The sequence below is a fragment of the Scyliorhinus torazame genome, chromosome 15 (genome assembly GCF_047496885.1).
Source record: "Scyliorhinus torazame isolate Kashiwa2021f chromosome 15, sScyTor2.1, whole genome shotgun sequence".
In the NCBI taxonomy this organism is placed as follows: Eukaryota; Metazoa; Chordata; class Chondrichthyes; order Carcharhiniformes; family Scyliorhinidae; genus Scyliorhinus; species Scyliorhinus torazame.
In genome coordinates this window covers 123,842,771-123,856,148 of record NC_092721.1, presented here as the reverse complement: position 1 = coordinate 123,856,148, position 13,378 = coordinate 123,842,771, and the positions used below count along the sequence as shown (strand labels likewise).

At 45.7% G+C, this 13,378-nt stretch overlaps 1 protein-coding gene across 8 annotated transcripts in view; it reads left to right on the top strand.

The window, feature by feature from the left end:
- Positions 1–1,035: 1,035 nt before the first annotated feature.
- Positions 1,036–13,378, top strand: part of LOC140391788 (four and a half LIM domains protein 2) — a 98,719-nt gene continuing 86,376 nt past the window's right edge. Inside the window, exons 1-3 of one of the 8 annotated variants that reach the window (XM_072476661.1) lie at positions 1,068–1,153; positions 1,773–1,918; positions 12,176–12,282. The gene's annotated coding sequence lies outside the window, so the exon portion shown is untranslated. Of the gene's footprint in view, positions 1,154–1,772; positions 1,919–7,080; positions 7,099–12,175; positions 12,296–13,378 lie in introns of those variants that run through there. The other 7 variants (XM_072476657.1, XM_072476659.1, XM_072476656.1 and 4 more) reach the window with 7 other exon arrangements.

The following is a 13,378-nucleotide window of genomic DNA, read 5'->3' as shown; positions in this document are numbered from 1 at the left end:
TGGGGCAGCGAGGGTTTGGGTACATTAGCATTGGGAGTGGTGGGTTAAATGCAGCAGGTGGGTAGGAGGAAATGGGGATTCTGTCTTAGCGGAGATGTCACCCAATTTGGAAAGGACAGCCACTGAAGATAGAGCCGCAGCCACTCTTTCCAGCCCTTTGAGGAATTTGTTCAAAAATTGGGCTGCTCACTCCCACCCGACTGCCCACACCAACTCTTTTATGCAATGGGCAGGGTATTATCAGAATCAATTGGCTTAGTAGCTAGCACGATTGACCCTTGATTATCTATTTAAATATGGCGGATGGGCTGCAAATTATGGTGCCCACCAACAGCCCTGTAATATGGCAGTGAACTCCGGGAAGGTCATATGCTCAACTCATTTTACCTGTCCCCCAATGATGGGGGGGGGGGGGGGGGGGGGCATGGGGGGCATATAAAATCCAGCCTTGTGATCTTTCAGCCCTGTATTAAAATGTATGACAACTTTTTCTCCTATTGCAGCTTCTGTGACTGTTTCTTACTAACTTTGCTGCTGAAAGTTAGTCATATTTGATTACAGTGATCTTACTGTGAGAACAATAGTTAAATCTGACCATGGCCATGACTGCCCTGGTTTACTGATTAGAGATTAGAATAATAAGCCTGAAGGTCACCAGCAGAGCTCATTTAGAGTGTGTCACAATCTAGAACCATTCTGTGTCTATTAATCTAAATCCCAGGTTTGGGGTTTCTTTGGGGAAATATTCCGTTGCTTATGTACCAGTAAAGGTATCAAAATTAGACCACGTTATGATTGATTTTGATCATGGTTCATTCCCAATTTATAGTGTGTCCTTGAAGTAATAGTATAAGTGGTTATATTTTCTATCCGTACAGATTTTCCATTGAAGGCCATGTGTTGTTAAATTTCTGATACCTTAAAAGGTAAGAAGTTGTGCACCGCAATAATGGTTCTTATCTCTTGTGGACAGCAGTTGCTGGAGAGATTATATTTATAGACTGTTTGGCAAAAGAATCCCTATCTGCTTAATTGCTGGCGTCATCTACCTCGTACAAAGCTTTGACAGTCAAATAAAGCAGTGGGTCTCTCCACTTGTCTTGTTCTATCATTCATTTGCTTGGAAGTGAAGATCACTGTATTCAACTTTGAGGTAAGGACGGGTGTCTCACCAACCTTTGCACTGACTTTTTTGAACGTAATTACTTTATGTAGTCATTGTTTCTCTTTCATTGCCATTTCAAATACATAGCTTCAGGTGCATGGTCTAATTAAATGTCAACGAACTGCAGCTTCTACTCCCTGGAGCCATTCAGTTAACAGGTTGATAAAGCAAAAGATTTATTAAATAGTTACATGGTAGTTCAGGAACTTGGTACTGCAAATAGATCTGCACCTAATTCCTCCCCATAATTAGTCCAGTTGGAGCATTCATGAAAATGAATCCAACAAATTGGCCTCTCTCTTTTTTTCATCCTACATAACTCTTCTCGTATTGTTAGATGAGGTGATCCCCGATTATAAGTAACTATCAGACTGATATAACATGCTCAATGATCATTGTGCGACATTTTCAGATATAGGAATTTACATCATGAACTACAAGTCAATTTAGGGCAACTATTGAATATTTCCCGTATTTCATTATTAAAATGCTGATGATTGTTAAACTTTAAATATGGTGTTATGCTCTTTTCATTAAATATTCCTTAATTAGCCTTTTTGCGGGTTTGTCCACATTTTCCCTCTTCGGTTTTCTCCCTATTTCTCAGGAGGCGCAGAGTTTCGTTGGCGTACAGTTCCACAGCTATCAGCAGTACTTTGATGCCTCACAAAAGTAGCCATTCCTAATGTGCTAGTCTGGACATTGTCGGCATGTTGCTCAACCACAGGATGTCACAACCAAGCTCAGTAAGAAGTAAGAACCTAGCCCAAGACACCCACAACTGCCTTCCCAGACGAAACCAATTAACCCACCCTGGACCATGGATTGAATTTGGACCTTTTTGGATCTATGTGGCCCAATATCCTTTTTAAAAAATACATTTAGAGTACCCAATTCTTTTTTTTTCGAATGAAGGGACAATTTTAGCATGGCCAATCCACCTATCGTGCATATCTTTGGGTTGTTGGTGTGAGACCCACGCAGACACGGGAGAATATGCAAACTCCACAATGACCCGAGGCCGGGATCGCACCCAGATCCTTTGTGCTGTGAGGCAGCAGTGTTAGCCACTGCACCACCATGCCGCACTAATGTAGCCCAATATCCTGTTGAATTATTTCGTTGTACACTGCCTCTTCAAGGAAACCATTTTTATTTATTTTGTAAAAGTAGTTCTGCATCAGATTAATTGATGGTTCACCTCATTGCTGTTTATGTGACGTTGCTTTTATCAAATGACTGTTAACAATAGAAACTGAGAAAGTTGGCTATAATGAGTAGGTCAGGCATCAGGAGAGGAACAGAGTTCAGTTTCAGGTCAATAACACAAACCTGAAATGTGAACACTGTTTCTCCCCACAGATGCTGCAATGTTTCATTTCAGTAACACCAGAAACTGCATTGTGTATCAGCTGTGGCTCAGTTGGTCGCACCCTTGCCTCAAAATCATACAGTTGCAGGATTAAGCCCCACTGCATCACAAAATATTATGGTTTAAGGAATGCCAGAGGTGCTGTCTTTTGGATAAGATGTTAAACTGAGGATTCATCTGGATCACCAAGGGAATTTTTTTCACAAAACTATACTCTAATCATGCAATTTAAAAATTACATTACACAGTAGTTCAAGCTTGACAATATATAAAGTGAAATACAGATCTTGCTTGCAATACAGTGCATGAGGAATCAGACGCAGATCTATTTGCTTCACTACACTTGCCAGTTATATATTAAAAAATAAATTTAGAGTACCCAATTCATGTTTTCCAATTAAGGGGCAATTTAGCATGGCCAATCCACCGAGCCTGCACGTCTTTGGGTTGTGGGGGCGAAACCCACGCAAATACGGGGAGAATGTGCAAACTCCACATGGGCAGTGACCCAGAGCCAGGATCGAACCTGGGACCTCAGCGCCATGAGGCAGCAGGGCTAATCCACTGCACCACCGTGCTGCCCTCATTGCAGGTTATATTTACAGTGTCTATAGTGAATATTCACATTTCACATCAAACGTTCTTTGGCGTTTTACATGGTTTTCTGATCTTAGCTCAGTGTACTGTGCTGGGAAGTGGCCTTTCTTCATTGACCCTTTGTGCCTGCTGTCCCAAGATTTAGTGTGTCCCTCAGCACGTAGTCCTATGCCTTGGAATGTGCCAGCTTGGAGCACTCAGTTGTCAACAGTTCTTTGCATTGGAAGGCCAGCAAGTTTTGAGCACAGAAAACAGTGTTTTTTACTGAGTTTATGATCCTCCAGCAGTGATTGATGTTGATCTCCATGCACAATTCTATAGCATTATTTTGAAGAGGGGCAGTGGAGTTGGAGTTGTCCCTGATGCCCTGATTAATATGTATCCCTCAATTAACATCATAAAAACAGATTAACTGGTCATTATCACAATTGTATGTAGGAGCTTACTATGTGCCAAATTAGTCGTGTTTCCTGTCTTACAACAGTGACTATACTTCAGAAATAATTAATTGGCTTTGAAGCACTTTTTTTAAAAAAATCTTTTTATTGGCTTTTCTCATGTTTATAAACAGTTGTTACTTACATACATTTACATTTTTCTTGCCCGCGCTAATTTGCCTTATTTTACAGAGAAGTTTGTTTTGTCCTTCATTTGACTAACTGTACGTACATTTTGCTGCCCTCTGGATCAGTCTATGATATCCCCCCCCTTCCTCCTCCCCCCCCCCATTGGTTTCAGCACCCTTCCGCTTCTCTTGTGGTTTCCCCATTTCCCCCCTCCCCCTCCCACCCACCCCCGGGTTGTGCAGTCCTTTGGTTCTTCATCTTTTTTTTTTCCCTGGCTTACTCCATGTTGCTGGCCTCGAACAGGTTTTTGAACAGGTCGCCAAACTGCCCCCAAGTATCCAGGAAGCCTTCCTCTGACCCTCGGGTGGTGTACTTAATCTTCTCCAGGTGGAGAAATTCCGAAAGGTCAGCGAGCCAGTCTGCAGCTGTGGGTGGTGCTGCCGATCGCCAGCCGAGCAGGATTCTCCGGCATGCGATTAGGCTTTGCGAAAGCAAGGGCGTTGGTCCCCTTCCCCATGTGTACCTCTGGCTGCTCCGATACCCCGACGATTGCCACTATTGGGCATGGCTTCACCCTCACCCCCACAACTTTGGACATTGCCTCGGAAAAGGCTGTCCAGAACCCAGAAAGCTTGGGGCAAGCCCAAAACATGTGGGTGTGGTTGGCCGGGCCCCTCTGGCACCGTTTACATTTGTCCTCCACCTCCGGGAAGAACCTGCTCATTCGGGTTCTGGTCAGGTGCACTCTGTGCACCACTTTGAGCTGCATTAGGCTTTGCCTTGCACAGGAGGAGGTGGAGTTCACCCTGCTCAGTGCTTCGCTCCAGAGTCCCCTCTGTCCCCAGTTCGTCCTCCCATTTTTGTCTGGTCCCGTCCAGTGGTGTTTGGGCTCTGTCCAGTAGCTGCCCGTATATTTTCACACATAGCCCCCCCCCCCCCCCCCCCCCCCCACCCCCCTTCTCGCAATTTGTGCCTATCAGGTCCTCTAGTAGTGTGCTTTCTGGGGCCCCGGGGTACTCTACTGTCTCTTTGCGGAGGAAGTGCTTTATTTGGAGGTGTCTCAATTCCTGTCCTTTTGCTAGTTTCCACTTCCTCGTCAGTTCGTCCCGTGTTGCCAGTCTGTGCCCTACGTAGAAGTCCCCGACTGTCAGTCTGCCCCCGTCCCGCCTCCATCTTTTGAAGGTGGTATCTAGCATGGCTGGGGGAAATCTGTGATTGCCGCAGATGGGGGCCATAAGGGACATTTTGGTTATCCCGAAGTGTTGTCTCAACTGGGTCCACGTTCTCAGCGTGGCTGCTACCACTGGGCTCATTGTGTACCTTGTTGAGGGGGATGGGAGTGCTGCTGTGGCCAGGGCCCAGAGACTCGTTCCTTTACAGGATGCCTCCTCCATTTGTACCCAATCTGTGTCAGGTTCTTGTAGTGGTAGTATTGTAGGTTCAGTAGAGCCAGGCTTCCTCTGACTTTCCCTCTTTGCAGTGTCAGTTTGGGAATTCTCAGGTTCTTGCCCCCCCCCCCCACACACACACACATAAACACCGCCCCCCCCCCCCCCCCCCCACACACACACACACACACATAAACACCGCCCCCCCCCCCCTCCCCCCCCCACACACACACACACACACACACACATAAACACCATGATTAGCCTGTCTATGTTTTGGAAAAAGGCCTTGGGGATGAAGATCGGGATGGATCTAAACAGGAAGAGGAACTTTGGCAGTACGTTCATCTTGATCATCTGCACTCTCCCCGTCAGGGAGAGTGGGAGTGAGCCCCACCGTTGAAGGTCTTTTCTCACTTCCTCCACCAGGCTGGTCAGGTTCCACTTGTGGATCCGTGTCCAATCTCTCGCTATTTGGATCCCCAGGTAACGAAATCTGCTCTGGGCCGTTTTGAACGGGAGCCCCTCCAGCTCTCTCTCTCCCCCTTTTGGGTTCACTGGGAATGTCTCGCTTTTGCCCAGGTTAAGTTTGTAGCCCGAGAAGGTTCCAAACTCTTTCAGTATTTGCAGTATTGCCTTCAGTCCCTCCTGTGGCTTCGAGACATTGAGGAGCAGGTCATCTGCATAGAGTGAGACTCTGTGCTCTCTGTCTCCTCTCCGGATTCCCTTCCAGCTTTTTGCGTCCCGCAGGGCTATCGCCAGGGGTTCGATCGCTAGTGCGAACAAGAGTGGGGACAGGGGGCAGCCCTATCTTGTTACTCTCTGCAGCTGGAAGTATTTAGAGCTGGTGGTGTTAGTTCGGACACTCGCTTTGGGAGCGTTGTACAGGAGCCTCACCCAGGCGGTGAATCCCGCTCCTAGCCCAAACCGTTCCAGTACCTCGAGGAGGTAGCTCCATTCGACTCTGTCGAAGGCCTTTTCTGCGTCCAGGGAGACGATCACCTCTGTTGTTCTTTCCCGGGGGGGGGGGGTGGGGGGGGGGGGGGGGGGGGGGGGGGGGGGGGGGGGGATCCACATTCCATCAGGTCTTTTTTTTTTTTTGGGTATCAGTGAAATTGTGGCCTGCGCTAGCGTTGGGGGCAGGGTGCCCCCTGCCAGTTGAGTCCGCGAACATGTCCCTTAGGTGTGGGGCAAGGACTGGTGCGAATTTTTTGTAGAAGTCCGCCGGGAACCCGTCGGGTCCCAGTGGCTTCCCTGCCTGCATGGAGCTGATGCTCTCCATGATTTCTCCCAGCTCCCCCCCCCCCCCCACCCCCTCCCCCCGCCCTGTCTTCCCCCACCACTGATAGTTCCAGTCTGTCTAGGAACTGTTTCATTCCTGCATCCCCATCGGGGGGCTCGGAGGTGTACAGTCTCCGGTAGAAGGTCTCAAATGCCCGATCGACCTCCTTTGGCTCTGTTATCAGTCTGGCTGTGAAGCACTTTGAGATGTCTAGTGGATGTGAAAGTTGCTATATAAATGCAAGCTTTTCCTTTATTCAAAAAAAGCATCAGTATTCTTTTGGTTCATAACAACATTAACCTTTGGTTATTAACAACATGATAAACATTATATAAACGTAAGTATTTATTTTACATTTTCAATAAATCACATTTGATTAGCTCCACTGCTGTAATATTACTGTTTGTTTCTCAATCATAATGCATGAAGTGTAAGCTGACAAAGCCTGTGAAATACTTATTTCCCTGCAGCTACTGGAAGTTGAATGTTTAATTTAGTTACTGCCGACTACAATTTAATAACACCTCTTAATGTGTTTCTGTTTAAAACCCTGCTGGTCTTTTATCACAATTTACAAAGCTTTCTCATTCACATTTGCATCCTTTTCTCTTGTTCTGTCTTTTTACAGCTATTTTGTTTTTGAATTCATTTGTTTAAGCAGGATGCATTGATCAAGAAATAATTGAATGAACTTTTAAACTGCCAGCAGGTACATTCTTCCTGGTAATGTAAGTTTACTAAATCTCATGCATTATGACACATGAAACAAATACTAATAGTACAAAACACATGGTACAAGGTTTTTTTTATTGAAAAAAGATAACGTTCTTATACTTTTTTAAAAAATTATTTTTATTCTCCTTTTTCACATTTTCTCCCACATTTACACCCATCCACAATAAACAATAATCAGCAAGATATGTCAATCCCCATAATAACAACGATCCCATCCGCCCACCAACCCCCAAACATCAGCCCGCATGTTTACATAAACAAATGACAAAAAGGAATCAGGGATTACCCGTAGTCACCCTTAATCTACACAGCCCCCCTCCCCCCCCACCCACCCACCCCCACCCCCCCAACTAATGTTCGATGTTATCCAGTTCTTGAAAGTGCATAATAAATAGTGCCCATGACTTGTAGAACCCCTCCGAGCTTCCCCTCAGTTCGAACTTAACCTTCTCAAGGGTCAAGTATTCCAACAGGCCCCCCCGCAACGCCAGGGCACTGGGTGGAGAGGCTGCTTTCCATCCCAGCAGGATCCGCCTTCGGGCGATCAACGAGGCGTTTCCAACCCTGGCTGGTCCGACACCCCGAATATGGCCTCCTCGGGACCCGGGTCCAGTTTCACACGCACCACCTTGGAAATTACCCTAAACACCTCCTTCCAGAACTCCCCTAGCTTTGGACATGACCAAAACATATGAACGTGATTCGCGCCCCCCACCCCCCCCCCCCCACACTCACACAAATCCTCTACTCCTTAAAAAAATCGGCTCATCCTCGCCCTTGTGAGGTGCGCTCTATATACCACCTTCAGCTGTGTCAGCCCCAACCTCGCACATGAGGTGGAGGCATTCACTCTCCAGAGCACCTCAAACCAGACCCCCTCCTCTATAACCTCTCCCAGCTCTTCCTCCCACTTTGCTTTGATCCCTTCCAGTGGTGCCTTATCCTCTTCCAAAATGGCTCCGTACACCACTGACACTGCCCCCTTCTCCAGTCCCCTTGTCGTCAACACCTCCTCCAGCAATGTGGAGGCCGGTTCCTCTGGGAAGCTCTGTATCTCCTTCCTGGCAAAATCCCGAACCTGCATGTACCTAAACACTTCTCCCTGCTCTAGCCCATACTTCGCTTCCAGCTCCCTCAATCCTGCAAACCGACCCCGAAGAAACAAATCTTTTAGCGTCTTAATCCCCTTCTCTTCCTATTTCCGAAAACTTCCATCCCACCACCCTGACTCAAATCTGTGGTTCCCCCGAATCGGCATTTCCCTTGACCCTAAACCCAACCCGAAGTGTTGGCGAAACTGCCTCCAGATTTTCAATGAAGCTATTATTACCGGACTCCCTGAAAAGTTCTTACACTTACATAGTGCTTTATTATGTTGTTCAAATGTCTCAAAGTATTCTGAACAAATATTTTATAGAGTGTAATAACTATTGAAATATTGGCACATGTAACAGCTATTTTGATTCAGCGACATGGCATACACCATGTGAAAGGTGTGATCAGACAATTTGCATTTTTGGTACTGCAGGTTGAGGGAAGCTTGTACTTTCAATTAAGAGATAATGTTTATCCTAAAGCAGAACATCAATGTCTTAAAATTTAATTAAATGGAATCATTACATTTTTATTTTGGGCAGTCATCCTATCATTTCCTCACCTGTTGTTCTCATACTCCCTGGTCTTTCGTTTTTCAAATTTCCATTTTGAAGCTCGGGATGACATTTGAAAGGGAGGTTCTAATTGCCTTAAATCAGTTCCAAAGGTTTGAGATGAGAAAAGGCTGCACATATCAGATCATGGATGCTAACTTGCAGGATGAGCACAGAGCATCCTCTGACCATGGGTGGCACAGTAACACAGTGGTTAGCACCATTGCTTCACAGCGTCAGGGACCGAGGTTCGATTCCCGGCTTGGGTCACTGTCTATGCAGAGTTTGCAAGTTGTTCCTGTGTCTGCGTGAGCTTCCTCACACAAGTCCCAAAAGACGTGCTTGTTAGGTGAATTGGACATTCTATATTCTCCCTCAGTGTACCCGAACAGGGGCCGTAATGTGGCGACTAGGGGATTTTTCACAGTAATTCATTGCTGTGTTAATGTACGCCTACTTGTGATACTAATAAAGATTATTAGAAGCAGTAACATTGCTGAAAAGTATCACAACTCAGAAGAAAATATGGGGTAAAATCAGGCAAGAACAAAAAGTAAACATTTCCAACAAAATGTTTTACTGAAGATATTTTAAAAAATCAAACACGATGTGAGTGAGATTAACCGAACTGAACCCATGTGACTCATTTCCATAATAGTATCACTGTCGTCATTTTGTCATGCCATACATATTTAGACCACCAGGAGGCAGTGGGCACAATCAATACATCGCATCAGCACCTGTTGTGTTATTATTGGCAAGCTGTCCTTTTGGATGTGAAACAAGATGTCCTTTGGGAAAATGGAAAGTTCAAACCAGAATTAGATTGCGCCCTGTCTCAGTACTTAACACTACATTACAGCATTTGTCTCATTGCAGAGACGCCAATGGTATCAGCATGGAATGCTGCAGCTCCCAGGGAATTACCTCATTTCACTAAGGGATGTACGAGTTGCAATCCGCCCTTTTGTTTTAATGAAAGGTTTAATAAATTTCTGACTTTCCAAGATATTTTTCTGTGTGACAAAGAGATTGAGCCATGAAAATCACTAATTAGAGCAAGAAATAGAAAGGTGAGAGCTGCAGCTCAGCTTAAAAGCTTCTCTATATCAAATTATAATTCTCTGATGCCGCAATTAATTTGGAACTATGGAGGCCAGCAACACACAACACTTCTGGTGGCATCAAGCAACAGGAGTGCTGCTCAACTCATTGCTTGAGCGCTAAACATTTGTTTCACAACTATGTTTCACAGTGCTGGATCGCACTTGATTGCACAAGCACCCTTCGTTCCTGTCAGTGTTTGCTCCTGCACTGTTTCTTGACAAAATCATCCCTCAGACAGGATCTAATCAAAATGTCCACCTTAAACTGCTTAGTTACAATGAATTTAAGAGGTTGTTTAGGTTTAAACAATGAAGTATGTTGATGGATTGTTGTTCTTTGCTGCTGTATTACTGAGAGTCAACTTTCCTTCTGCTTTGTTCATGCCTTCTTATTACTGCAGCCAGGCTTAAGTACTTTTTAAAAATCACTATTTTTATCACAGTTGTACCTGACCTGCTGTGCGCCAATTACTTGCTGATACTTCTGGATTGGCATCTAAGACTGGGAAGCCATTCATTTCTCCACAGTAGAGAGATTCTGTTTTTTATCAAGTCAACACATGTCTCAGGATTTGGAGACTATGTGCTACAAACAGAAATCCCATTTACATTACTGAGGTGCTTCAAGTAAAAATTAATTTATAATGGAGTGGAATATTGGGTACTACAATGCATTATGTGCCAGTGCTTATATTTAATGATGGCGTTGCCAGGTCTTGGACTGGCTCTCATCATCCAGAAAATAACAGGTTTGCCCATTTATAATAATAATATAATAATCTTTATTGTCACAAATAGGGTTGCATTAACACTACAATGACTGTTACTGTGAAAAGCCCCGAGTCGCCACACTCCGGCGCCTGTTCAGGTACACAGAGGGAGAATTCAGAATGTCCAATTCACCTAACAGCACGTCTTTTGGGACTTGAGGGAGGAAACCGGACCACCCGAAAGAAACCCACGGAGACACGGGGAGAACGTGCAGACTCCACACAGACAGTGACCCAAGCCGGGAATCGAACCTGGGACCCTGGTGCTGTGAAGCAACAGTGCTAACCACTGTTCTACCGTGCCGCCCATCGTAAATGACTAGATGTCAGCAGGCCTTAATTTAGATGGTTTGGGGAATCTGGGGCTGTGCTCCTGAGAAAAGCAAGATTGAGAGGCGATTTGAAAGAAGTGTTCAAAATCATCAGGAGTCTGGGCAGAGTAGATCAGAAGAAACTTTCCCATTGGTGGAAAGATCATGAACCAGAATACACTGATTTGGCATTCTGATTGGCAAAAGAAGCAATGGTAACATGAGGAAAACCATTTTACGTATGGGTGATTAGGTTTTGGAAAGCAAGAACTGGGGATGGAAGTGGGTTGGGGACTCTAGAGCGAGGCACTGGGCAGGGCCAACTCCACCTCCTCCTGTGCCAGGCTAAGCCTCATGCAGTTCAAAGTGGTGCACAGAGCCCACCTAACCAGAACCCAAATGAGCAGGTTCTTCCCGGAGGTGGAAGATAAATGTGAACAGTGCTAAGGAGGCCCAACCAAGCATGCCGACACGCTCTGGGCCTGCCCTAGACTTGTCGTATTTGGGACAGCCTTCTTCGAGGCGAGGTACAAGGTTGTGGGGTGAAGATAGAGCCATGCCCGAGAGTGGCAGTCTTCGGGGTATCGGACCAGCCAGAATTCCATATGGGAAAGAGGGCTGGCACCATGGCTTTTGCTTAATTCATCACATGCCGGAGAATCCTGCTCGACTGGCTATCAGCAGCACCATCTGCAGACTGGTTGGCAGACCTGTCGGAATCTCTCCACTTGGAGAAGATCAAATGCACTATCTGAGGGTCGGACGAGGACTTCCACAAAGCATGCAGGCCATTTATCAGCCTGTTCCAAGACCTGTTCAAGGCCAATAGCGACTAGGGGGAGGAGGGGGAAGAGGAAAGGAGGGCAACAAATGAGGACACACACAATAGAAAGAAGCAGAGGGAGAAGGAGAGAGGAGGGAACCAGTGGGAATCACAGAACAAAGGGAGGAAGGGATGGGCCATGCAGCATCCCCCCCCGACCCCGCAAAGGCATCAGCTAATAACCATGACAGACAGGAGCGGAACACCATGAGACACCCAGGGCAGGAGCCATCCCCAAGAGGGAAGGAAGGGGGGGGGGGGGGGGAAGACAGATGGGGGGATCATATGTAAAAATCTCTGTAAATAAGAAATGACTTCCTATGTAAATCCCAAGTACACCATAGATTGAACTGTTACTCTGTAAAAAGTGTAAAAACTGTAAAGTACCAATAAAAATATTTTTTTTAAAAGGTTTTGGAAAGTACTGCCTGAGAGCATGGTGCAGGTAGATTCAGCCTTGGCTTTCAAGAGGAAATTGGATAATTATCTGCAGCAGGAAGGAATTGCAGCGCTATGGGGTAAAAGCATGAAGTAACCCGAATCACAGTCCGTGTGGAGTTTGCACATTCTCCCCGTGTCTACGCGGGTCTCACCCCCACAGCCCAAAAGATGTGCAGGGTAGGTGGATTGGCCATGCTATATTGCCCCTTAATTGGAGAAAAATGAATTGGTTACTTTAAATTTTAAAAAAGCAAAAGGTAAATTGCTCCTGTAGGGAGCCGGCATAGGCTTGACTGGCCGAATGGCCTCTTTCTGTGTTGGAAGAGTCCACAACATTTCTCCAAAATGGGAGAAGAATTATTGAATGTTTTTTTAAACGTATTAGCTTGCGTCATTAAAAAAATTCCTGTGATGTGAGTGCTACTATCAAAGCCAACAGAACTTTGATCGAATCCATTGGTTGTAGTGTCGCTTAGCTGTGCCTGGTACATGCTGCTCCCACTGTTTAGCAATGTATAGTCCTGTGTTGCAGATTCACCAGGTTGGCGCCTGATTGTTAGGCAAGTCTGATGCAGTGGAAGGCGCGTTGGCGGAGTCATTAGTACTGCTGCCTCACAGTGCTGAGGACCCAGGTTCAATCCGGCCCCGGTTCACTGTCCGTGTGGAGTTTGCACATTCTCCCCGTGTCTGCATGGGTCTCACCCCCACAACCCAAAAGATGAGCAGAGTAGTTGGATTGACCATGCTAAATTGCCCCTTAATTGGAAAAAAGTAATTGGGTATTCTAAATTTTTTTTTTTTTAAATTAATTCTGATGCTGCTCCTGGCAATGCTCTCCCACAATCTAGATTGAAGGTGAATCCAGATGGCAGCAATGGGAGCTTGCGTTTAATACATTAACATGTCATGTATGCTCATTAAAACACAACTTGGCCAAATTTAATTGTACATTTGGAATTAATTATGCAGCAAATGAGAAACATGTGTCTTCAGATTCATGACTGGTTAAAGATGGCATGCGGCTGATGAGATAGTCTTCCTGGTTGATTTGGAATAATAGGAGCTGCTTTTTTTTGTATGAGAAGCTTTGCTTGGCCACAGGAGAGGAGGTAATGATGCATTGAGATTGACTGGCAGCTGTGAAAGAGACATATCTGGCTGAGGGAGGTGGCT